Source organism: Symsagittifera roscoffensis, chromosome 9 (assembly GCF_963678635.1).
Source record: "Symsagittifera roscoffensis chromosome 9, txSymRosc1.1, whole genome shotgun sequence".
Classification (NCBI taxonomy): Eukaryota; Metazoa; Xenacoelomorpha; order Acoela; family Convolutidae; genus Symsagittifera; species Symsagittifera roscoffensis.
Window position 1 is genome coordinate 12,872,018 of NC_087070.1, and position 21,909 is coordinate 12,893,926.

Consider the following 21,909-nt stretch of genomic DNA (forward strand, 5'->3'; position numbering starts at 1 on the left):
TTCGTTGATATTGTTTTTATTTTTAGGAACATCAGATTTTCACGCAGCTCTTAACTAATTATATACATTAGGTGGCGGATTTGCAGCAAAAAAGTTCTATCACCAGAAGCGCCGCCTTTTTTCGTATTCTGCGTTTTGCCGCTTCTTTATTTGCTCACTTACCTAGTTGTTTGGTTCAATTTTCAGTCTTTTGAGGAAAGTGAAAACTTTTTTCCATCTAACCAATACCAAATTTGCCAACAAGTTAGTACATTTTGTGTTCTTTTTGTTTTCCTTTGGGTTTTTCTAAATCTCAATTGAGGTGTTAAAAGTAGAGAATTTGGGTTAGAAGAGACTCAAGACGGCTATTAAAGGTCTTTGTCCCCTGTTTTCTTTTGCCTTTAACCAGTTGATGACTTCGCAAATGGGCTTTGCTAGTTTATAAAAAAGCAAAATTTGTATTTTTTGAATTTTAATTTTAAGATAACCGACTTTTTATTCATAAGCTTCGTCGCAATAACTCAAGTGGAAATATCACCTTAAAATAGTTTTCCTGTTTTTCTTCTTTTTCATTTCCAGATCAGAAAAAGTTGATTGGCAAATTATTTCAACTGTGAAAAGCTATATACTTGAATTTCATTTTAAAATTTAAACTGGGACCCTTTTCTCACCCTCATTTTTCAGCGATCGATCACGCATCAGAAGGTTAGTCAAGCATTCTATATTTCGTAGGCAGTTTCTTGATAATAGCCTCATTTTTTCAAAAACGGCTTAATTTTCAGCTTAAATTCAAAAAATAAAGACTTGTAGATAGTGATTTTTTAGGTTTTTATACGCTTCTGGGGCAGCACTTTCCTCTTTAGATGTGAAAACATTTTTACTGGTAACCACTAAAAGAGAAAGTTCAGCTTCTCTAAAAAAAGGACTGTTAGAAGAAAAACGATCACTACCTCATTTGAAGAAGAAATTCATCCCGAAAAATAGCAACCCGGTTAACCAATTTGTTCGAAGACAGGATAGCATAATTTTTTCTTCGCTCCTTTTCACCTTTTTAACAGCTCCCATCTCGAGAAGTAGTTTTTTCTTATAAAAAATTGAAGTTTCATTATATTCTGATGTTACATTTCCAGCTGGATGGTTATTTAAAATTATTATTTTTTTGCTTTTCTGTTCCCCTATTTTTGCGAGAATTGCCATATACAATGAAAGAATCATTCGTGAACGCATATCTTGCACCAAATTCTTTTTCGAGACAAAGCGGATGCCTTGGGATTTTCAGTTTGAATTAATGTTTGTGAATGTCTGTATGAACTGCAGTTATTTGGGCCTGAAATGGCATTGAACTATTTACATAAGTTTATTCGCTTCTTCTCCACAAAAAGTTTTTCCCACAAAGATAGGACTTAAAAAACCGAAAAACAATGCGGTATTTTTTATCATCACTTTGTGGGTTTCTTACGTTAAAATCCTGTATGGTAACTTTTCGGCTAGCTCTTGTTCAACAAAATATTGGATATAACGGGGAAAAATTAGCGCTTTTGGGAGCGTTTTATCCTCGAAGCCATTATACTTATATCAATTACTTCTCTAGAAAAAATTTTAAGTTTCGTCTGCACGAGTTTGTGTTGTCCTCGTAAACTTTTTTTCATGATAATGTTTTGAAAAAAAGTTGAGAAATGAAAATCTCACTTTAGATGCGTATTATTTCAAGCGGACAATGAAGGAAAAAATGAATTTTTCAGCAATCTAACAGGCTCTTTGCAAAAATCCAAAAATCTTTGATACAATTTTTGCCATGTTCTCAGGAAAAATTTTAGAATGGCGTCTATATAGAAAAACTTAGGTGTCAGCCAGCCAAAGAAAATTAGGGCCTAATATAGTACCAAAGGAGTACCCTGTGGGTAGTCAGGGGTTGGTTCTCGGAGAGAAGGGGCATCCGCCAGCCCTTCCAGCCCCCATGATTCCGCTACTGATCTTTCCCTTTAGATATTGTCAGTTTTCTTTGGAAGTTTTTAAGTATCGATATCAATACATTGCTAAGGTTTTGAAGGATAACTAAAAATTTTTTGTCATTCAACTTTCAAAATACTTCATTTTTTTCCCGTAATTCAATTCGTAACATAAATTTAAGCCGCATCAACGTTGCTACTGGAGCCTCAATAACACGAAATATTCGTCGCTCGTTAAATGTTCCAAATTTGCCGTATTAAAAGCTCTCAAATTTAAACTCTCAATTTTTTACAAAAACCCTGATCACAGATAAAAACACTTTTTTAATTTAAGCTCAAGGTTGTATTTACTTTCTGATGATATAAAAAAGACCGTTAAAAGTTGCTAGTTGAAAAAAAATTGTTTGACGAAAAAAACTACTCTCAGTACAAACAGTTTAATATTTTTTTGAAAGTCGAAGCAAAAACTAATTCACAGTTCTTGCAAAACAGCGCTTTAGTTATCGGAGAGCATTAAAAAGGGGAAGTGCTGAAGTAAAGAACAACTATTATCAAATTTGAAAAAAAAGTTAGAAAAAAAGCAAAAAAATCAAAAAAAATCAAATTTTTGTCTAATCTTCTCATTTATTTCTCGCCAGAAAAGTTTCCTTTTTGGACTAGTTGAAAAAATTGTGAGAACAAATAGTAACAAAAGCTAAAAACAACTTAATTTTTTCGTAATTTTCTCGTAAATTTTGCTGGTCAGCCTCTGCTCAAATGATCAAGTTTAGTCTGAACACTGTTAACATTCAGACGAGTTTTATTTGGCAACGAATCATTTCGGAAGAAAACTTTTTTTGTCCAAAACACTAGCAATAACTTTTTTCATGCTACCACAATTTGGCTCTTACAAATTTTCTTAGAGGTAGTCATCATCGGAAAGGCACCTCTTACGCCAGAGTTTCTTCCATCCTTTTACCCAGTGAAGGATATGGGAAACACAATGGCTCAGGGCGTAATTTTTTCTTTCGGCGGCTGGAACAAAAAGGGCATTGAAAGGATAAGCAAAACTGCTCGTGTATCAGGGCAAAGCACTGCTTGTTCCGATGACCCTTAATCCATATCGAATAGATTTGGGAAAAGAAAAAATTGAAAACTGTACATTTTGGACAATACAAAGTATCAAGTGTAATAAATTGAGTCGTGCGAAATTACTACGACCAAGCTTGCCCTAATTCAAAGTAGGAACGATTTTGCTGTGCGGGACACGCCATGCATAAACAATTCGCGTTACGCTTCCTTGAATGAAACGTTCAAAGCGCGCATAAATTAGTCCAGAGCTTAGCTAAATTAGCAATTTTCAAACGACTAGAACTTAGAAAAAAAAAGATCGAAGATGATTTTTTTGCTGCATTCAATTTCAGGGAAATTACCTTTAATTTCAGATTTTTTTGTTGAAAGCTATTATTTCAGTCACCACAAATTGACTGAATAAAAAAACCGAAACTAGCACAAACATTCCAATTTCTTCGGAAGTCGAGAAAAAACCATGTCCTAGAAATTTAAGCTCTAATGGTTGAGCTGGCACAGAGATGACTCTTAACTTCCAAATCGTTTATTTTCCAATTGGTTGTTTTTTGGACTCTTACAATACTTTTCGGAATATTCTTAAAAAGAATCAAAATGAGGCAGACAAACTTTTCTAAGATAAATTACACAGCGTCTCGTCATTTTGATTGGGAAATATTGTAAGATTCTAAAACACGCTTGAATGAAAAAGTTGTTCACATTTTGGAGTCTGAATAAAAACAAAGAAGGTATGGAGCCAATGTTTTGAGGGTTTCCTGTGTTACTTGTCTATGAGGAAGTGTCTATGCATCCAAACAGTCATCTGTTGAGCCAGGCCTGACTAAAGGAAAAATTATGTCGAAAGAATTCACAGATTGTTCTTGAGTTCTCGAGTGGATAAGCAATGCAAAATGAGTATTCTCCTCCCTCGGTGATTTGAATAGTTAAATTACCTCAAATGAAACAGTTGCCTGAAACACATAGCCATTGAGCTTGTATTTTATATTTTAATTGATTTTTTTTCGCACTGTAAGTGTACCCTAGTAATCAGTATATCATTCAGATTTTCTCTCAAACTATTTAAAAACCCCATTAAGTTTGCTCTTAAAGCTTTTAGATTTCTTGACCCTGGTCCCCAAGGATTAAAATTTTAAATTTGATAACGGATTAACCTCTAATGAAAATATTGCTAATCTCAGATATCAATTCGAATGCCACGTCTCTAGATTTACTGCTGGAAACTTCAAAACTCCAGGGAAACCCTGGACTCTTCAAGTGCCTGACAACTAGTACAGGATTGCACTGGACTCTTTACGCTGGATTTTTTATGGCTTTTGCGTGAAAAATTAAGATTTCCTGCCCTTTTTGAGTTTTGACAGGAACTTCAAGATTTTGTTGGCTTCAAGTTTAATCAAGACTATAGGAGAAACAGGTATTCGTTTACTCTAATGTGTCAAATCAAACGACCTAATCACTGCGACCTGTCATCAAATTTTTTGCCTAATCTCAAGTTTGCTTTTGAAGAAATGAAAATTTTCTGTATACGGCAAATGCAGCATACTTTTTGAATTTCAAATAAAATTTGTACTTTTTAAAACATTTTTCTTTCGCAAAAACTAGATGAATATTTTGAAATTAATTTGGAAGACATGGACGAAATTGTTTTGAGAAGCAGTTTTGGTCTCTTTATCTCTTATCAATTCTTTCGCTTTGTCTGTTTATTCAAAAATCTCTGATTGAACACGTGATTTTTGATCTAAATATATAATTTAGGCTCTATGAGCATATACATATTGTATCCTATAAAAATTAATTATCTAAGTCACCATCCTACACAAATTTCCACTATCGATCTTACAACTTTATTACAAAACTTTGAAGGCACTTTTTCCAAAATGTGCAGTTGATTTTGAGGCTTCTTTTAGGGTTTCGCTCCCCTCAAAATATATACTTATTTTGAGGGGGGAGCGCGCGCCCGAAAAATGCGATTTTTTTGGTCAACGTTTTCCAAAAAGTGCTTAAAAACGCCTCTTTGACCATTTTTTCAAATTTTTGCCTGCGGCCCAGAAAATTAGGCCAAAACGGGAACTTTTTAATGCTCTGGGTGATCGACCTACAAAAAAAACGACCAAATGTTTGAAGTTCCCCCTTCGAAAAAATCCTAGACCAGCCCCTGCTGAAGGCAATTTGAAATTCAATTTTCAAAGTAATATACGGATTAAAATCAATTTGAGTCATTCAGGGGCGGATCTAGGATTTTCTCGAGGGGGGGGGGGCGGATTTTCAAAAAGTTTTCAAAAATTTTGACGACCAAATTGATTTTTTGAGCTCTCGCAAAGCACTTTTTGAAAATTTTTGACAAAAAAATAGCGTTTTTTTGGCGCGCGCTCCCCCTCAAAGTCAGTATATCTTGGCGCCAAAGGCGCCTTTAGAAAAAGTTTTAGGGTCGGTCGGCCAAAAATTTTAGGATTTCTGAAAAAGTATCAAAGGGGGGAACCATTGGGTCGGCAGGGGGTCGAATCCCTGAGGGAAGAGGCGTCCAACCCCCCCCCCCCCCCTCCCCCCTAAATCCGCCCCTGGAGTCCTTTGAAAATTTAGTTTGTAGTTATAATGTCAGCAATTTTGGACAAAGTTTTGGACAAGAATTTCAAACATTTTGCAAAAACATTTCTTTTTTTTGCGTTTTCAGCAGTTGAAATTTTTACTCGGGTTTTTTGAATAATTAATGTGATCAGTCCTGTCGTGTTTTTTGCATGGCAATCTTTTGGTTTTTGATTTGTATTTTAAAAAAATCCACCGTGCAAATTGTCTTTCCTTGCGGCAATTACAGTGAAATCAGTTTAAAAAATTGGTAGTTGCGTGTAACGGTCTGGAATAGCTGTCAACCTTGCAAAAAATCTTGGGCTAAATTTTATACTAGAAAAAAATTGAGAAGAAACTTTTGGAATTGATTTGATCCTTCAACTTTCTTTCAAAACACAATTTTCGTCGTAAATTTTTTGAACAAAAAAATTAGTAACCAAGTCACACTGTTAGAACACAATTTTGTAAGAAGTTGTAAGATGCTTGAAAAAAACTTTAAAGGATAGTGACTTTATTTCAATCCAAGTCATTACACAGAAAAATAATAATCATAATAGCTTGAATTCATATGGGGTCTTTTTGCTTTGTTCCTCTCTGAAACAGATTTCAAAAAGCATGAGCTAGCTATATAACTAGTTTTTAAAGTTTTATTAAAAAAGTTTCAAACTAAATTTATTACAAAACTATAAAGGCCTTTTTTTGGAAATATGCATTTGATTTTGAGGCCAATTAACAGCAAAAAAAGCTTGTAATCATTTTTTAGAATTTGTGTCAGGCAAAAGAAAAACTAAAATTGATCAAGGCAATTTAAATTGATTTTTTGTAACTTAAAATACGGAAAAAAATAGTTATGTAAATACTTAAGTAATAATTTCAAACTTTTTTTACAAAAACGAATTTGTTTTTGCATTTTGAGCAGTTGAAACTCTCACTGGGGTAAGTTGAAGAAATAATATAATCAGTCATGCCGTAATTTTTGCATGGCATTCTTTTGGTTTTTGAAATGCTTTAAAAAAATTTTCTACCGTGCAAACTGTCTTTGCAGCAATTACCATGAATTCAGTGTCCAGATTGATGGTTTCTTGTAAAGTTTTGGTATTTTTGTTCTGTTTTCAGGGATACCCGTTCACTTCGCAAAAGTATTTGGGCTAAGTCTTCATATTAAAAAAAGTTCAGAAAAGCTTTTGAAGGAATTGATTTGATAGTACAATTTTCTTCTAACTCGTAATTTTCTTCTCAAATGTTTTTAACAGAAAATTTACATTCCAAGTCACACTGTTAGAGCCAATTTTGTAAGAAAATATAAAATTCGCGAAAAAAAAACATAAGAGGATTGCGAATTTTAGTCCATCCAGGTCATTACACAGAGCTTGAAATGAAATAATTTCGAGGTTTTGTTTAACTTTTAGCCGACATGTTATACAAGCGGAATAACAAATTTAATAGTTTAAACTAATGAGCTAGCTATATAACTAGTTTTTAAAATTCTGTATAAAAAAATTTTCAAACAAAGTTTATTACAAAAATTTAAAGGAAATTTTGGAAATATGAATTGATTTTTAGACCAAAAAACCGTAAGAAAAACTTGAAATCAATGTTTTAGAGTTTATGTCTCGCAAATCTTCAAAAAAAAACTAAAATTGACAAAGCCAATTCAAATCTGTTTTTCGTAACGTAATATAAGAATAAAAAGCAAATTGAGTTTTCTGAGCATTTTTGGGCAAAGCTTTGGACAAATTTTTGAAATTTTTCTGCAAAATCATTTTTCATTGAAATTTATACTGGGTAATTTGAACAATTAAAAGAATCAGTCATGGCGTTTCCACATATATTTCACAAAAATTTTCTGCCGTGCAAATTGTTTTTGTTTGCGGCAATTACAGTGAAAGAATGATAGTTGCTTATAGCGGTCTGGTATTTCTTCTGTGATAGCCGTCCATCTTGCAAAGTTTTCTCGGCTAAATTAACATACTATTAAAAATCGAGAAAATATTTTCTATGAATTATTTTTTCCTTCATTTTTCTTGTAACTTCCAACTTTCTTCTTAAACCTTCTTTTTAAAAAAATTGTTGCCATGTCACATTCTTAGAGCCCAGTTTTGTAAGCAGTTGTAAGGTTGTTGAAAAAAACATCATTTTAGTATAGCGGCTTTTGGTCAACCAGGTTCATTACGTAGAGCATGGCATGAAATAACTTCGAGGTTATAATTCACTTCGGTGATGAAACTTTTAGCCGAAGTGCGTGATATATCATACCGCAGCTATTGCATTCGTGATTAGATTTATAACTTAACATTATTTCACAATGAGCAACACCTTTTCTCGGTGTGGAGAAAAACCAGTCCTTATAATTCTAGTTGTCAGGCCAATTAAGAGCAGTAAAGATTCACAAAAAAATTGGATGAAGAAGAGGTTCACAACCAGGGACTACTGCGAGAGTATCGTCTGTTGATACTCTTCTAATTAAAAAGGTCTCCTCTTTACTTTAGTCTCATTGGTTGTCATTCTTCAAAATATATCATTACTTGTTCTCCAAATCCCATAACATTAAGGCCTACCCCTAATTTTCGATGAAAAAAAATCTAGAGAAAGTTTTTAATTGATAGAAATTGTTCAGTCAAATCATGAGCCTGGAAAATGTTTAATTTAAAAATTTTTTCAAATAATTTAAAAAGTATTTGTCAAAAGTTTTTGGTTGACAAAATCTCTTTACTTGATGCTTTATTTGGTATAAAACGGCAGTTTTGCTTCTTAAGGGTTTTTAAAGATCAAATTCTTATGCGCCCAATATAATCTACACAAATTTCATCGTTTTTGTTTTCTACCTCACTTCGAACTGAATATACCTCTGTTGATATATTTCGCAAAACATCCTGATTTAATTAATTTTTTTTATTTTGTTAAGAGAAAAATAAAGCACTTTAATTTGTGCAGAGTGGTTATCATTGAAGTAATTGAGTAGCCTTTTCAGGAGTTTTTTCTGATTCCCTAAAAATAATCTCGAATCTTTTTCAAGTGAGCCAATTTAACAAAATTGAAAACACTTTGCTTCTTGCAAATTTTGCAACAGATTAATTTATAAAAAAGGGCGTTTTTTTTGCTAGAAATGGCTCTTAAAAATTGAATGAAATTAATCTTGAAGCTAAAAATACGACTATTAGCTTGCTCTGATTTCTTTTGTAATGGCATCGCATTTGCAGAATAAACAATAAGCACCACTAATAGTTTCTCCACTATGAGTTTAGGTGAATTGGTCTTACTAACTGTGTCGAGGACCGCAACTCATTCTTAGACTTTCAGAACCGTCCCGATGTCAACTCTGCAACATATTCTGAACCAAAGTCGCATACTTGAACCTAAGACGAAATGATTTCTCTCGGTCAAACTTCGGACCAAATTAACATCTCTCCCCCCCAATCCGTTTGGGGGAGAATGTTAAATTGATCCCGAAATTCTTCTGGCTCGAAAAACTTCTCTTCGAACGCGGTCGAATCGTTTTTCTTTGGTAGAACTTGGTCGAAACAAAGACAATTTTTGGGTCGAGTCGGATGAAACATATCGAGGTTGGGTGGAGACAATGGAAAGATACCATTTTTTTGGTCGAGTAGGTCGAAACACGCTCAAAAAACAAGTTTTCGAGATGTAAATTTTTACTAGTTTTTTGCCGACTTGACATCACGATCAATAGGCCACATGCTTCAGAAAATAAGGAAAACAGAAATAATTAAGTTACAAAAAAGAATTTTTTTGAGATGATAAGCTTTCTAGTCCTGAAGTCGTTAATTGCTTAACAAAAAAACAGTCACCCGGAATGACTAAAAATGCTAGTCATGCAAATTTCATATATGAAAAAATGCTAATCATGCACTTTTCATGCAATTCCATTGGTAAATAAAACTGCATGAAAGGAGTATGACTACTGATTTTTCATACATGGAAATTGTACGACTAGCATTTTTCTATAAACCAGATTTACTGATTTTTTACATGTTAATTTTCAAAAATTTTTGTTTGTATTCGTAACCACTCAGAATTAACAAAAACCTTGATTACTCAAGTAGTAACCAAATTATTGAATGTTTTTTTTCTGATTCCCTAAAAAATGTCGAATCTTTTTCAAGTGAGCCAATTTAACAAAATTGAAAACACTTCGCTTCTTGCAAATTTTGCAACAGATCAATTTATAAAAAAAAGCTTTTTTTGCTAGAAATGGTTCTTAAAAATTGAATGAAACTAATCTTGAAGCTAAAAATACGACTATTAGCTTGCTCTGATTTCTTTTGTAATCGCATCGCATTTGCAGAATAAACTCTAAGCACCACTAAAAGTTCCTCCACTATGAGTTTAGGTGAATTGGTCTTACTAACTGTGTCGAGGACCGCGACTCATTCTTAGACTTTCAGAACCAGCCCGTTGTCAACTCTGCAACATATTCTGAACCAAAGTCGCATACTTGGCCCTAAGACGAAATGACTTCTCTCGGTCAAACTTCGGACCAAATTAACATCTGCCCCCCCCCCCCCCCCCCAATCCGTTTGGTGGAGAATGTTAAATTGATCCCGAAATTCTTCTGGCTCGAAAAACTTCTCTTCGAACTCGGTCGAATCGTTTTTCCTTGGTAGAACTTGGTCGAAATAAAGACAGCTTTTTGAGACGAGTCGGTCGAGACATATCGAGCTTGGGTGGAGACAATGGAAAGATACCATTTTTTTTGGTCGAGTAGGTCGAAACACGTTCTAAAACAAGTTTTCGAGATGTAAATTTTTACTAGTTTTTTGCCAACTTGACATCACGATCAATAGGCCACATGCTTCAGAAAATAAGGAAAACAGAAATAATTAAGTTACAAAAAAGAAGTTTTTTGAGATGATAATCTTTCTAGTCTTGAAGTGGTTAATTGCTTAACAAAAAAAACATTCACCCGGATTGACCAAAAATGCTAGTCTTACAAATTCCATATATGGAAAAATGCTAACCATGCACTTATCATGCAATTCCATTAGTACATAAAATTGCATAAAAGGAGTATGACTACTGATTTTTCATATAAGGAAATTGTACGACTAGCATTTTTCTATAAACCAGAGATACTGATTTTTTAGTTGTTAATTTTCAAAATTTTTTGTTTGTGTTCGTAACCACTCAGAATTAACAAAAATCTTGATTACTCAAGTAGTAACCAAATTATTGAATGTTTTTTTCTGATTCCTTAAAAATAATCTCGAATCTTTTTCAAGTGAGCCAATTTAACAAAATTGAAAACACTTCGCTTCTTGCAAATTTTGCAACAGGTTAATTTATAAAAAAGAGCGTTTTTTTGCTAGAAATGGCTCTTAAAAATTGAATGAAATTAATCTTGAAGCTAAAAATACGACTATTAGCGTGCTCTGATTTCCTTTGTAATCACATCGCATTTGCAGAATAAACAATAAGCACCACTAATAGTTTCTCCACTATGAGTTTAGGTGAATTGGTCTTACTAACTGTGTCGAGGACCGCAACTCATTCTTAGACTTTCAGAACCGCCCCGATGTCAACTCTGCAACATATTCTGAACCAAAGTCGCATACTTGAACCTAAGACGAAATGATTTCTCTCGGTCAAACTTCGGACCAAAATAACATCTCTCCCCCCCCCCCCCCCCCAATCCGTTTGGGGGAGAATGTTAAATTGATCCCGAAATTCTTCTGGCTCGAAAAACTTCTCTTCGAACTCGGTCGAATCGTTTTTCCTTGGTAGAACTTGGTCGAAACAAAGAAAACTTTTGGGTCGAGTCGGTCGAAACATATCGAGGTTGGGTGGAGACAATGGAAAGATACCAATTTTTTGGTCGAGTAGGTCAAAACACGCTCTAAAACAAGTTTTCGAGATGTAAAATTTTACTAGTTTTTTGCCGACTTGACATCACGATCAATAGGCCACATGCTTCAGAAAATAAGGAAAACAGAAATAATTAAGTTACAAAAAAGAATTTTTTTGAGATGATAAGCTTTCTAGTCTTGAAGTGGTTAATTGCTTAACAAAAAAAACAGTCACCCGGAATGATCAAAAATGCTAGTCATGCAAATTTTATATATGAAAAAATGCTAATCATGCACTTTTCATGCAATTCCATTAGTAAATAAAATTGCATGAAAGGAGTATGACTACTGATTTTTCATATATGGAAATTGTACGACTAGCCTTTTTCTATAAACCAGAGATAATGAATTTTTACATGTTAACTTTCAAAATTTTTTGTTTGTGTTCGTAACCACTCAGAATTAACAAAAACCTTAATTACTCAAGTAGTAACCAAATTATTGAATGTTTTTTTCTGATTCTCTAAAAATAATCTCGAATCTTTTTCAAGTGAGCCAATTTAACAAAATTGAAAACACTTTGCTTCTTGCAAATTTTGCAACAGATCAATTTATAAAAAAGGCGTTTTTTTTTGCTAGAAATGGCTCTTAAAAATTGAATGAAATTAATCTTGAAGCTAAAAATACGACTATTAGCTTGCTCTGATTTCTTTTGTAATGGCATCGCATTTGCAGAATAAACTCTAAGCACCACTAATAGTTCCTCCACTATGAGTTTAGTTGAATTGGTCTTACTAACTGTGTCGAGGACCACGACTCATTCTTAGACTTTCAGAACCACCCCGATGTCAACTCTGCAACATATTCTGAACCAAAGTCGCATACTTGGCCCTAAGACGAAATGATTTCTCTCGGTCAAACTTCGGAACAAATTAACATCTCCCCCCCCCAATCCGTTTGGCGGAGAATATTAAATTGATCCCGAAATTCTTCTGGCTCGAAAAACTTCTCTTCAAACTCGGTCGAATCGTTTTTCCTTGGTAGAACTTGATCGAAACAAAGACAACTTTTTGGGACGAGTCGGTCGAAACATTTCGAGCTTGGGTGGAGACAATGGAAAGATACCATTTTTTTGGTCGAGTAAGTCGAAACAAGCTGTAAAACAAGTTTTCGAGATGTAAATTTTTACTAATTTTTTGCCAACTTGACATCACGATCAATAAGCCACATGCTTCAGAAAATAAGGAAAACAGAAATAATTAAGTTACAAAAAAGAAGTTTTTTGAGATGATAAGCTTTCTAGTCTTGAAGTGGTTAATTGCCTAACAAAAAAAAACAGTCACCCGGATTGACCAAAAATGCTAGTCTTACAAATTCCATATATGGAAAAATGCTAACCATGCACTAATCATGCAATTCCATTAGTACATAAAATTGCATGAAAGGAGTATGACTACTGATTTTTCATTAAAGGAAATTGTACGACTAGCATTTTTCTATAAACCAGAGATACTTATTTTTTATACATGTTAATTTTCAAAATTTTTTGTTTGTGTTCGTAACCACACTGATTTAACAAAAACCTTGATTACTCAAGTAGTAACCAAATTATTGATTGTCTCGCCTTAAAAAATCCTTTGAAACGCCTGAAACTTTCCTATTTCTGACTTACACAAGTAATATAACAAAAGTATCAATTTTAAAATTTTGGCGAAATTTTTCAACTATGGTTATTTTTAAAGTTTGAATTTTCAAATTAACAGACATTACATTAACCAAGACATAGATACACGTGTCATACAAAAGTAATAGGAGTTTTTAGCGTTATTGAAAAAAGTTATTGAGCGAAAAGGTCAAAAATCTAATATCAGTGTATCCAGGACTACGTTATGCACACAAAAATTGAATTTCGCATAAAAACAAAAGGTTGGAGTAAGAAACTTGATTTGCGGGTGAAAAAAAAACAAAAAAAATTGGGGCAATTTCAATTTGTCGCCATCAAAAAAATGCTAGTCATACAACTTCCATATGGAAATTGTTTGATTAGTGTTTTTTCTGACAAATAATATTTTTTTTTATTTTGTACGACACACGGAATTTTATATCAAAACAAGAAATAAGTCCTTCGAAAATTCGATTTTACTATTTTATCAAAATGTATGAAATTTGTATGACTAGTATTTTTTCATAGACTTAGTTTATGGAGTTGCATGATTAGCATTTTTGGCCTATGGAGGTCAACCTGGGTAAATAGCTAGCATCATTTTAATCGGCTAAATGAAACAGAATAGTTGGAATTTGAAGCTTCGAAAATGCAACAACCGCAAAATGCAACAATTGCGGTTAAATTTCCCGCACTGGAGTTTCATGAAAAAAGATCAACTATAATGGATTACATGTCCAACAGTCACTCAAATGTAATTGAATACAGACTGCTCGTATATCAGGGCAACGCTCTAAATGTTCCCACTGACCTAAAACTAATTAACAAGTTGTTTTTTTATTGAATAAATGACAAAACTATTGTGAAAACGAGTTTCTTTTTTTTTCTTCTTCATTTTTATCCCCCACACGATATGTACAATTCTAAATGTTTAAGGGTTTGTGTGTAACGTTTCGTATTGTGATAATAGGACTTACCTCGATTCAATTTGGAACGCATTATTTTGTATCTTATGCATGTCATAAGAACGAATAAACCGAATTTTAATTAACTCAAAATGGCCAAATTAGCATGTTTCAAACGCCCGTAATTTTACGAAAAAATTATCACAGGTAAAATATCTTTTAAACTTGTCCTTAGGATAACAATATCTCTCAGATGGTATGAGAGTTCCGTCAAAAACGTTCAGTTAACAAGTCAAAAGTTTACTGAACAAAAAACCACTGCAAGCATAAATATTCCTCTTTTCTTCGAAAGTCTTTTCTTCGAAAGAATAATTACTCCTATAGAGCTTTACTTTTCTAGAACGTATTTTAAATCCAGGATTATTCATTTTTTTCCAGAAATTTACGTGAAATATAATTAATTTAAAATCTACGATAACGGAATATGTTGTATTATAACTCATAAATTAAGTTTTTACAAACTAGTTTCAATACTTGCTGCAGTTTCCGCATTAATCACGGCCTTTGCATTTTTATAAATGTTTTACACTTTTAACATCCTTGTCATCATTTTTAACACCCACCTGTAAAACCCTCCCCATATTTACCTTCCATACTTAGAAAATACAGGAGGGTGTAAGTATGGCAGGGAGAAGCGAGTGAGTTTCGAAAAATAAAACGTTGAAAGAACAGGCTACAAAGACATTTTTTCGAACTTTATTATAATTGGTTGAAAATTGCGTTTTTCAGATTGATTTTAAGGGCTTGCCGGCTCTTTTCCACTTCCCCATCTTCATCAAAATTTTGAAATTCTATTGTTGTTATACGTGAAATTATGGTTAAACGCATAAACTTACTATGTGAACTGTAAGTTTATGTGAACTGTAAATCTGTTCACAACTGTCATGATAACAAGTTTTATTGAAAATTGATATTGTTAAGATAGTTTTTTAGAAATGAAATCTAAAAAAATTGGGGGAAATGGAAAAGAGCCGGGAGGCCTATGAAGGGATGTCAAATGCGGTGAGGCTGTAATTAGAGGAATGTTTACCGAAATTAAGAAACTAAACGATTATAAGAAAGCAGGGGAAAAACTACGTAGAAAAAAAACACAAGGTTAAACGTGTGTTTTGCAAAAGCAATGGTCAAAAAAATATTTCATTGAAAGTAAATAGAAAGCGTCACACTAGTTTAAAAAAAAACAGTTGTTTATTTTTATTTGATTAAAATTGATAAAAAATGGATTCTGTTGTTTAAGACAATGGTTACAATATTATCCAATCTAAATCAGTTTTATTTATTTCTTAAAAATTTTATAGAGACTGAATGCCTCTTTTTGGTAATTAACACCCCAAAAAGATGAAAATATAAAATGAAAATTTGGTAACTTCCCAAATGGCATAATTCCCAAATGGCATAAAAATGGAAACTTTTCCCAAATGGCATAAATTTCAAGTTTTCATTGTAATTTAAACGTTTTCTATCAATTTCTATTTCTATCATTTTTTCAGGAACGAAAGCATGCGAACAAGATTAGGAATTAATTGCTTCCAAACAATTTTACGCAACAAATTTGTCGAAAAAGTTGACCACAACAAGATTATTAATAACCGCAAGCTTAATCTTTTTGCTTTGATAAAAAATGTACAAATTTTTCACGATAAAATGTCAATCAACATTTGAATTGACAATTTGACTAATTTTCTCACATTGTTCACGAAAAAATTGTTCTCGATTTTTCCAAAGCAACTGTTGCATGAAATTTATGCCATTTGGGAAATATTTCATTTTTATGCCATTTGGGAATTATGCCATTTGAGACGTAATCGAAAATTTTACTATTGCAAAGTTGAATAGAATTTTCGTAGAAATGCAGAACTGATATCACGAGCAGAATCCATTCGGAATAACGCATAAACGTGCAAATCAAACTACATTTATAAATGAATTTGGTCGCAAAATTAATGTTGAGAAAAGAGCAAAACTATACAAAAGACTAAAATTTAGGCTAAATTAGATTTTTTGCATCGTTTTGACCAGTCTCATATTAAAAGCGTGCCTTTCCTAGTAATGGTTTTTCTTTTCCACCATTTTGATGGAGGGGAGGTATCACCGAAAAAAACCTGACAGACTATAAAATGAGTTTTTAATCGATTATCAATTATAGCACTTCGGTGCGGAGTTCTTCGGTCGCATCGCTCGTATGAAAAAAAATTGATCCCTCTCTACGAGTTTTATTGCAGTTCTGCTGCAGTTTTCATTTGTAAACAAGCGATTTCCTGGCGCATGAAGGTTTCGATCAGAGAAGCTTTGTCGAAAAATCATGAAAAAGTCACAGTTCCCTGAACGTGCTTGTGACTCTGTTATCTATGTTTTTTAGTTTGTAGACTAGCATTAGGATTACTCATATCAAGGCAAACGGCAAAGTTTAAATATACTATGTTAAAAATTACGTTCTTTTAAAAAAGATGCGACAAAAAACAGGGGTGAATCTAGGAATTTCTCGAAGGGCGAATTTTCAAAAAATTAACAGTAGCGATTCAGAAGGTCGCCCCCTCTAAATCGTTAGTGCAATAGGATCTTTTTAACAATCTCCCCCTTTAAAGAAAGGGGGTTATTTTTTGGTAGATTAAGTTAATCGAATTTGCGGCCAATCAGAATGAAGCAAATTTAGAATTTTCAATAGAACGCTCTAGTGATTTTTACTGTATTTGATTATAGGAGTGAAAGCCATAGGGGGGGGGGGGGGGATGTTGTTTAGTATATCCTTGCAAAAACCCACTTTTTCTTGCAGTTTCGAAATTGGAACACTTTTAATTTGGAACAATTCATGAGATGGCAATCATTAAACACAGCCCTGAATCCATTCAAAAACTCAGATAGTCAAAAACCTGAGGAAAAACATGCAACCGGGCACAAATACTCTTGAACTTTTTCTTGTTTTAACTTAGTAACTGTTTTTAAGTAACTGTTTTTGAAGTAGAATAAAACCACTGTTTTTGTTTGCAAAATGAGTAAAAGGGTCAGGTTGTTGAAGTCATTTGAAACATGCAACAGAACAGCTCAATGAAGCTGCTCGTATTCTAAACCACTGCTTGTGTCACTTGCCATACAGATGGAAGAGGGCCACTTCTGGTGGGAAATGAAGGCAAGCAAACACATTACCCACTCAATTAATGTCATTTCTCATTGTATACACCAGTTAAGAATAGAGTCCATTAGCTGCAAAAACGCTTCATCTCCAAAATTCGATGGAGAGTAGATGATTTGAAAAGGAATGAAATGAAGTTATTGAAAAATAGTTAGAGGGAACGTTTTTGTTTCGTTTTTCAAAGAAAGTAACGGATTATATGCTTGCGCTATACTTTGTTATTCAGATTAGTCTGGCCGATTGTAATAATAGTTTACAACGAAACATTTTTTTAAGGTCATATTGGTGATACTAATTAATGCGACCTAAACTTTCTAGTAGATTTTGGCTAGGAGGAAAAACACAACAAAGTTGAATTCATTAGTTTATGGATTTTTTTTTGTATTTTTGTAAATATTACTCAGATCACACTAAAGGCCAGTCGGAGCATTCAGGACTTAGCCCTAACACCATCAATCTTTTTTGCTTGTTTTACCTGAAAGCAACTAGTTTCCAAACGCAGTTTCAAACTAAAGGTCATCACTAATGTCTACTCACTAATCATTAACATTAACAACTGAAAACCTAGTCTTGGTTTTCACGCAACATCATCCAAGCAGCACAACAACACGCTCTTCATCGTTCGAATGTTGTATGATTTCTTCAATTGGTAAATTGATTTCTTTGGCGGTTTTTGAGACTTTTATGACTTTTAACCGCCGAACTTAATTAAACTAGGCACCGAGTATTTGATCACCGAAAATTGAATTTGAAGTTGGTATACGGGGGGATTACGAAAACAACTAATAGCGATAGTTTTGAGACGCCGGGGAAGCCGCCCCGCCTGACTGCAGCTATCGGTTCCTTTTCTAGAAATGTGTGAGAAGTTTCTGCAGCCATAACTGTAAACCTAGTTTATAGGGCGTTCATCGTCTCAATTCCGTCAAACGAATTTGGGCCAGCAATAAAATTTTATTTTACTATCTTTGTTTTACCAGAAGCATTTCAAATGCTGTCTCAGCACTTTTCTTAAACAGTTTTTAAACAGCTGGAACTTAAGCAATTCAAACAGCTCTTCGCGAAAGTTGACTTTTTGCTTAAGGGCTCTGTTTCTGTGGCAGCAAGTAGTTTTATTCGTTTGAAAAGTTGAGTCGCTTCTAAAAGGAAATTTTCGACAGAAGGTTTCCATTTTCACATCTGTTGAAAATCTGTGTTTTGCTGGAATCAAAATAGACTATGATAATCTTATGGCGTCATTAAAATGACGAACTGCAGAAAGATTAACTACATGTATTGTTTTGCTTGGCATCAATCATAAGCCAGGTAAACAATTTTTCTAACCGAAGTTGGTATACGGACCAATACGGACCAATAAACATCAAATATAGACTTTTTGGTGGGTCTTCAAAAAACTTTGGATTAGCTATCTATAAAAAAGGTAATTATCATCGATATACATTCTTTTTTCACCTATTTTTATACCGGAATTCAACAGAAGCCGATATTTAGATTTGTACTGGTAGGTACCCGAGTCGAAACTTCAACTGAACTTTTTCCGTGGAGGCGCTAAATGAGTCTAAGTTTTAGTGCGATTGATCCACGAGTTATCACGGATAAAAGGAACACAATGAGTTTAAAATATTGTGCTCAGTTAGCTTACTTTGCTGAAAACAGGGCTCATTTAGCTACTGTTGCTCAAAATTTGGTGCAGTCGTTTTTCTAAAAAAGCTGGACTCATCCAGCTGCGTTTGCTGACAATTGGGCTCAAAAAGTAACTTTTCCTTAAAATTAGGCTTCAAAAAGTAACTTTTCCTTAAAACTAACTCTTATTGCTAAAATTTGATCTCATTCAGCCTCAGCCCCTTTTGCTAAAAACTGGGCTCACATAGCTTCTTATGATGAAAAGAACGCCCATTCAACTACTTTAGTTAAAAGTTCGCGCAATCTGCTCGTTCAAAAAAATTTGGTTTCATTCAGCTCTTCTGGGTAAAATTGAGCTCATTCAGCTCCATTTGCTGAAATTTAGGCTATATCAGCCCGTTTTCCTAAAAAATGGGCTCATTCAGTTCTTTTTGCTAAAAAGTTGGTTCATCCACCTCCTTTTGCTACGAATTGCGCTCATTCAGCTCCTTTTGCTATACAGTTTTTGCTTTTTGCACTCAGCTCCGTTTGCGTAGAAACAGGCTCATTCAGCCTCCGCCATTTTTTTATAGAAAAAAGGGTCCGTTAATTATTTTATTGAAAACAAGGCTCATTCAGCTTCTTTTGCTCAAAGTTTGTAACATTCAGCTTGTTTTAAAAAAAAATTGGAATCAATCAACCTTCTTGCAATAAGGTGTGCTCATTTAACTCCGTTCGCTGAAATTTGAGCTCTTTCAGCTCCATTTGCTGAATACTGGGCTCAGCTAGCCTCTTTTCCTATAAATTTGGCTCATTCACCTCCTTTTGCCACAAATTGGGCTCGTTCAGCTCCTTTTGCTAAAAAATTTTTTGCATTCAGCTCCGTTTGCTAACTATTGGGCTCATTCAGCCTCAGCCGTTTGTGCTAAAAAATGGGCTCACTTTATTATTCTGCTGAAAACAAGGCTTTTTCAGCTGATTTTGATCAAAATTTGGCGCACTCAGCTTGATAAAAAAATGGGCTCGTTCAGCTCTTCCTTTTAAAAATTTGGCTCATCCAGCTCCGTTTGCTGAAACATGGGCTCATTCAGCCTCTTTTGCTAAAAAATTGGCTCATTCAGCTCCTTTTGCCAAAAATTTAGTGAATTTAGCTACCTTTGCTAAAAATTGGGCTCATTCAGCCGCAGTCCTTTTTACTAAAGATTGGGCTCATTCAGCCGCAGTCCTTTTTACTAAAATTGGGCTCAGTTAGCTTTTTTTTTACTGAAACAAGGCTCATTCAGCTACTTTTGCTATAGACTTGTCGCTTTCAGTTTGTTTGAGAAAAATGAACTCACTCAACCTCTTTGCAAAATTGTGTGCTCATTCAGCTTCGTTTGCTGAGAATTGGGCTCATTCAATTCGTTTTGCTAAAAAATGGAGTCATTCAACCTTCCTGAAAAAAGCTGTGCTCATTCAACTCCGTTCGCTGAAAACTGAGCTCATTCAGTTCCATTTGCTAAACAGTTTGTGCACTCTACTCCGTGTGCTTATACTTAGGCTCAGCAAGCCCATTTTCCTTAAATTTGGTCTCATTCAGTTCCTTTTGTTAGAAGTTGGGCTCATTAACTTCCTCTTGCTAAAAATTGGGCACATTTGACTCCTTTTGCTAAGATTTGAGAAATTGAGCTAATTCAACCGTTTTCGCGCAGCCCTGTTTACAAGAAAATTTTTGGATCAATCAGTTTTAGCCAATTTTGCTAAGTATTGGGCTCATTTAGATATTTTTTATCAAAATTGTGCGCAGTCATTTTTCTAAACAAGTTGGACTCATCCAGCTGCGTTTGCTGCAAGTTGGACTCAATGAGTTCTTTTTCCTAAGAGTTGGGCTCATTGAGCTCTTTTTCCTAAAAATCGGGCTCAATCAGCCTCAGCCTCTTTTGGTATAAATTGGGCTCATTTTGCTTTTTTTGCTGAAAACAAGGCTACTTTAACTACTTTGGCAGAAAAATTGGCGCATTCAACCGCAGCCCCTTCTGCTAAAAATTGGGCTCAATCAGCTTCTTTTGCTGAAACAAGGCTCCTTTAGATAATTTGGCTATCAATTTGTCGCTTTCAGTTCTTTTAAAAAATTTTTGGAATCCTTCAACCTTCTTGCAAAATTGTGTGCTCATTCAGCTTCGTTTGCTGAAAACTAGCTCATCAAATTCATTTTGCTAAAAACTGGGCTCATTCAGCTCCTTTTGCTAGAATTTTAGTAAATTCAGCTTCGTTTGCTGAAATTGGGCTCATTCAGCCTCAGCTCTTTATGCTAAAGACTTTGTTTTTTTTTTGCTGAAAAAAAGGTTTTTTCAGCTACTTTGGCTAAAAATTTGGCTCATTCAGCTCGCTGAATAAAAATTAGAATCATTCAGCTCTTTTGCTAAAAAGATTGGCTCATTCAGCTTTTACAGCTGAGATTTTACTGCATAAAACTCCTATAGCTAAAATCTGGCATATTTAGCTTCAGCCTTTTTGATATAAATTCGGCTCATTTAGCCTCTTTTGCTGAAAACAACGCTCAATCAACTACTTTTGCCAAAAAAGGGCGCATTCAGTTCCTTCAATAAAAAATTGACTCACTCAGCTGTTTTTGCAAAGTTTGTGCTCATTGAGCTCCCTTTGCTGAAAATTGGGCTCATTCAGCCCCTTTTCCTAAAATTTGGGCTCATTCAATTCCTTTTGCCAAAAGTTGGGCTCAATAAGTTCTGTTTGCTAAAAACTGGGCATTCAGCTCCGGTGCATTCAGCTCCGGTGCAAAAATTGGTGCATTCAGCTCCGGTTGCCAGAGTTTAACTCGTTGCTAAAAAAATGGGCTCACTTAGCTTGTTTTGTTGAAAACAAGTCTCATATAGCTGATTTTTCTCAAAATTTGACGCAGTCAGCTTTTAAAAAACAGATCAGTTTGATCCTGCTCCGTGTTCTGAAAATTGAGCTCATTCAGCCCCTTTTTTCTAAAATTTGGGCTCAATCACTTATTTTCCCGAAATGTGCTCATTCAGCTCCGTTGGCTGACAATTGTGCTCAATCAGCCCATTTAAAAAAAAACTGGGCTCATTCTAAAAATTTAGAGCATTCAGCTGCGTTTGCTGAAAAAACGGGCTCAATCAGCTTCAGCCATTTTGTGAAAATTCGGGCTCACTTAACTTCTTTTCGGAAAACAAGGCTCGTTCAG

At 34.2% G+C, this 21,909-nt stretch overlaps 1 long non-coding RNA gene across 1 annotated transcript in view; it reads left to right on the plus strand.

Annotated features, from left to right (window-relative positions):
• The first annotated feature begins 257 nt into the window (after nucleotides 1-257).
• LOC134854255 (uncharacterized) overlaps nucleotides 258-21,909 on the plus strand; it is a 43,417-nt gene continuing 21,765 nt past the window's right edge. Inside the window, exon 1 of the long non-coding RNA XR_010164400.1 lies at nucleotides 258-684. This is a non-coding gene — a long non-coding RNA (uncharacterized LOC134854255). The remainder of the gene's footprint in view (nucleotides 685-21,909) is intronic.